This window comes from Petaurus breviceps, unplaced genomic scaffold (assembly GCF_028583685.1).
Source record: "Petaurus breviceps papuanus isolate PSGF00001 unplaced genomic scaffold, PetGlider_PUasm1.0 490, whole genome shotgun sequence".
Lineage (NCBI taxonomy): Eukaryota > Metazoa > Chordata > Mammalia > Diprotodontia > Petauridae > Petaurus > Petaurus breviceps.
In genome coordinates this window covers 3,304,714-3,310,246 of record NW_027186352.1, presented here as the reverse complement: position 1 = coordinate 3,310,246, position 5,533 = coordinate 3,304,714, and positions in this window count along the sequence as shown.

Genomic DNA, 5,533 nt, shown 5'->3' with positions numbered 1-5,533 from the left:
CTCTTTCCCATTCCCCATTCCTACATTTTCATCAAGGGTAATTCACTAATTCTTCCTCAGAAATCTGTTACATTTGATTTGGAGCACACCACAACTGATTTATATTAAAAAAATGAGTGATTCCTTTTTTTTTAAAAATTTTTCAACATTTTTTAAAAAATTTTTCAACATTTATTTTTATAAGATTTTGAGTTCCAAATTTTTCTCCCACCCTCCCACCTCCTTTTCCCAAGGTGGCAAGCAATGTGATAGAGGTTATACATGTGTAACAATGTTAAACATATTTCCACATTAATCACATTGTGGAAGAAGAAACAGAACAAAGGGGAAAAACCAGGAAAAATACAAAACAAAAAAAGTGAAAACAGTATGGATTGAGATGCATTCAGACTCTATAGCTCTTTCTCTGTATGTGTATAGCATTTTCCATTGTTAGTCTTTTGGAATTGTCTTTGGATTATTGTATTTCTGATGAGATTTAAGTCTATCATATTGATCAGTGTTCTTATTCTGGTCACTTCACTCAGCATCAGTTCACATAAGTCTTTCTAGGATTTTCTGAAATCCACCTGCTCACCATTTCTTTATATAAGACAATAGTATTCCATTTCATGTATATACCATAGCTTGTTCAGTCATTCCCCAATTGATGGGCATTCCCTCAATTTCCATTTTTTTGTTACCACAAAAATAGCTGCTATAAATATGTTTGCACATGTAGGTTCTTTTTTTTAATTTTATATGATTTCTTTCAGATACAGATCTCATAATATATTTCTGGATCAAAGGGAATACACAGGATTGTGGCCCTTTGGACATAGTTCCCAATTGCTCTTGAGAATGGTTGAATTAGTTCACACCTCCACAAACAATGCATTAATATCCTAATATTCCCACATCTTCTCCAACATTTACCATTTTTCTTTGTCGTCATATATTTCTCTAATCAATAGTGATTTAGACTATATGTTTCATATGACTATGGATAGCTTTAATTTCTTCTTGACCATTTATTAATTGGGGAAGGACTTGTATTCTTATAAATTTGACTCAGTTCCCCATGTATTTAAGAAATGAGATCTTTATCAGAAATACTGGCAGTAAAAATTGTTTCCCAGCTTTCTGCTTTCCTTCTAATCTTGATTTTTTTGTTTGTTCAATTTTTGTTTGTTCAATTTTTTAAATTTAATGTAATCAAAATTATTCATTTTGTATTTCATAATTTTATCTATTTTGTTTGATTTTAATTTCTTCCCTTCTCCATAGATCTGACGGTAAACTATTCCTTGCTCTGCTAATTTGCTTAGGGTATCAACCTTTATGTCTAAATCATGTATCCATTTTTAGATACGTTTAAATGAAAGTTAAGTATTTTAAGTAGTTTTTTTAGTAGTAGTAGATTTTCAAGTATTCTCTAAAATTATGTACACTTGTCTTTGTATATGGTGTAAACTGCTAGTCTATGCCTAGTTTCTGCCATATTATTTTCCAGTTTTCCAAGCAGTTTTGTCAGAAACAGAGAGCTCTTATCCCAGGAGCTGGAGTTTGGGGTTTTATGGAACTCTACATTACTGTAGTCATTTATTACTGTGCCTTGTGTACTCAAACTATTCCATTGATCCACCCCTCTATTTTTCAGCCAGTAAAAAATGGTTTTGATGATTGCTGCTTTATAATATAATTGTATAAGTTAGGCCAGAGTCTTTTCATTTTTTCCCCATTAACTCTCTTGATATTCTTGATATTTTGTTATTCCAGATGAATTTTGTTATTTTTTTCTACCTCTACAAAATAATTATTGATAAGTTGATTGGTATGGAACTAAATAAGTAAATTAATTGAGGTAGAATTATCATTTTTATTATATTATCTTGGCCTACCCATGAGCAATTGATATTTTTCCAGTTGTTTTGATCTGACTTTATTTGTGTAAAAATAAGTTTGTAATTGTGTTCATAAAGTTCCTGTGTTTCCATTGACAGGTAGAGTCCCAATTATTTTATATTGTCTACAACTTATTTAAAATGGAATTTCTGTTTCTATCTCTTGCTGCTGGGCTTTGTTAGTAATATATAGAAATGCTGATGATGTATGTGGTTTTATTTTATATCTGGAAATGTTGTTAAAGTTATTATTGTAGGGGGCAGCTAGGTGAGTCAGTGAATAGAGCACCAACCCTGGAGTCAGGAGGATCTGAGTTCAAACCCAGCCTCAGACACTTAACATTCACTACTCTTGTGACTTTGGGCAAGTCACTTAACCCCAATTGCTTCCTCCTTCCTCCCCCCCCAAAAAAAAAAGTTGTTAATTGTTTTAAATAGTTGCTTTTTTTAGTCATTTCTCTAGGATTCTTTAAGTATACCATAACATCTCCAAAGAGTGATAGTTTTGTTTCTTTTTTGCTTATTCTAATTCCTTCAGTTTGTTTTTCTTTTATTGATAAAAGTAACATATTTAGTAAAATACTGAAGAATAGTGGGGATGATGGACATCCTTGTTTCACCCCTGATCTTTCTGAGGAAATTTCTTCCTTATGCCCATTACATATATTGCTTTCTGATAGTTTTAGATAGATTCTACTCACCATTTTAAGGAAAACTCCATTTATCTTTTTGTTCTGTATTGTTTTTAATAAGAATGGTTCTCTATTTTGTTTAAAGTATTTTCTGCATCTATTGAGATAATCATATGATTTCTGTTAGTTTTGTTATTGATATAATCAATTATGCTGAGAGTTTTCTTAATATTGAACTGGGCCCACATACCTGGTAAAAATTCTTCCCAATAATAGTATATTATCCTCATCATAAATTTCTGTAATGCCTTTGCTAATATTTCATCTAAAAATTTTAGCATCAATATTCACTAGGGAAACATATTTATAATTTTCTTTATTTTTGCTCTTCCTGGTTTAGGTATCAGCATGATATTTGTGTCATAAAAGGAATTTGGTAGGACTCCTTCTTCACCTATTTTCCCAAATACTTTATATTGTATTAGAATTAATTGTTCTTTTAAGATTTAGTAAAATTAACTTGTAAATTCATCTAGCCATGGAGATTATTTTAAGGAGTTCTATGATTATTTTTTCAATTTATTTTTTTCCCAAAATGGGGATATTTAAGTATTCTATTTATTCTTCTGTTAATCTGAGAATTTTTTTTTATTTTTTGTAGATATTCATCCATTTCACTTAGATTCTGAAATTTATTGGCATAGAGTTGGACTAAACAGCTCCTAATCATTATTTTAATTTCATCATCATTGGGGGTGAATTCGTGCTTTTCACTTTTGATTCTGGTAATTTTCATTTTGCATCTTTTTTATCAAATTTTATCAAATTTTAAATCAAATTAACAAGATTTTTTCTATTTTTCCATAAAACCAGCTTTTAGTTTTATTTATTAGTTTAATACTGTTCTAATTTTACTAAACTCTTCTTTGATTTTCAGATTTTCTAATTTTGTATTTAATTGGAGATTTAAAAATTGTTCATTTTACTACATTTTAAGTTACATTCACAATTCATTGATCTCTTCTTTTTCTATTTTATTCACATAAGCAGTTAGTTATATATAAAATTCCCCCTAAGAATTGCTTTGGTTGCATCCCATAAAGTTTGCTATGTTGTCTCATTGTAATTTACTTTAATGGAATTATTGATTATTTCTGTGATTTTTTGTTTGACCCATTCATTTTTAGGATTAGATTTAGTTTCTAATTAATTTTTTGTACTCTCTTTCATAGCCTTTTATTACATGTAATTTTTTATTGCACCACGGTTTAGAATGGAGGTGCTTAATATTTCTGCCTTTCTGCATTTGATTGTGAGGTTTTATGACCTAATGCATGGTCAATTTTTTGTAGGTGCTATGTGCCTCTGAGAAAAAAGTATATTTCTTTCTAAATCTATTCAATATTCTCGAGGTCTCTCATATCTATGTTTTCTAAAATTGCATTCACCTTCTTAAATTTGTTATTATTTATTTTGTGGTTAGATTTATCTGCTTCTGAGAGGGGAAGGTTGAAAACCCCCACTAGTATAGTTTTGCTGTCTATTTCTTCCTGTAACTCACTTAACTTCTCTAAGAATCTATAACACTTTTTCCATATATGTTTAGTAACAATATTACTTCATTGTCCATAGTACCTTTTAGCAAGATGTAGTTTCTTTCTTTATCTCTTTTAATTAGGTCCATTTTTTCATTTGCTTTATCTGAGATCAAAATTACTACCTTTAATATCCAACAAAGAAGCACTTAGTGTCTTGTTTCAGCTACTTATTTATTTAGCACCTTGTTTGATTCCCTTGTGATTTGAAGGTGGGAGGAACTTGCTGATGCAACAGGAAGGGGTAGAATATGAAGGAGAACCACCATATAAAATGAGGAGCACAGTTGGGACAGAGCAGAACTGAGAAGGGAAAAGTTTGTGGAGGCCAGATACTCTGTTTGTTGTATTGCATTTGTGACCCTTTGTACAGAAGCCCTGGGACCTTACTGGAAGCCCTGAAAGAGAATTTTCTTGTTGGTTGTTTACAGAAGTCCTGGAGGAGGATTTCAAAGGTCCTGAGACTATACTGACAATTTGTGTTGAGTTTTCAAATCTTGTTTGTGGATTTGTGTTGAGTTCTCAGACTTTCTTGTGGGTCTGTGTTTATTTCACAGGCAGATAGTGAATTGATGATGGTGTCAATAATGTGTATGAGTGGTTTTTTTGGTTTGTTTTTGTTTGTTTGTTTTTTTTTTTGTTTTTTGCTCTGTTAAGTTTTTCTTTCCAGAAACAGAAACAGCAAAGAACTTGAGGTGGACTGGACACTGTGAGCTTCAATATAGAATGGGAACTGTATGAGGAATTGGACAAGGAGCTGAACAAGGAGCTGAGAGCTGCCTGCTTGTGAATCTAGACAGCTGGACCCATGGAAGAAGGACCATGGAATTCAGTAGCCAGCATTGTGTCAAGATGAAAATACCTCTCATTGGGTACTTAGTGCTGACTGACAAGATCATGATTTACTGTGAACTAGGGGTGGGAAAACTTTGTACTCTGTACCTTGTACCCCTTAAAAATGATAGAGTTAAGAATGATTGGAAATTAATCTCCAATCAAGAAGAAAGAAGACTTTTTGAATGAGAGATTAAGACAATGTGATCTAGGGATGGGAAAACTTGGACTTTTGAACTTTGTATCCCTTAAGGAGAATTGCTTCTAAAGGATGATTGGATTAAGGACTTACTTGTTGGGGGCCAGGAAGTAATGATATATGAGCTAGTGCCTGCTTGCTTGATGTATGACCTTAAAAGGTAATGAATAGAGCTGTAGAAGATGATTGGCTATATGTACCTATAAGTTGCCCTGATGCGGAAGTTCAGGGCAGTCGCGATGTAGCTGAGCCTGAATAAACAACTCCTGCAAACCTTGGGTGCTCTGTCTGGTAATTCCTCCTAGGAGGCCGGTGACTACCGAAGACTTACCATGGGTAAGTAAGAGGATGGGAAATCAATAGCCCACCACAACTGGCACCCAACGTGGG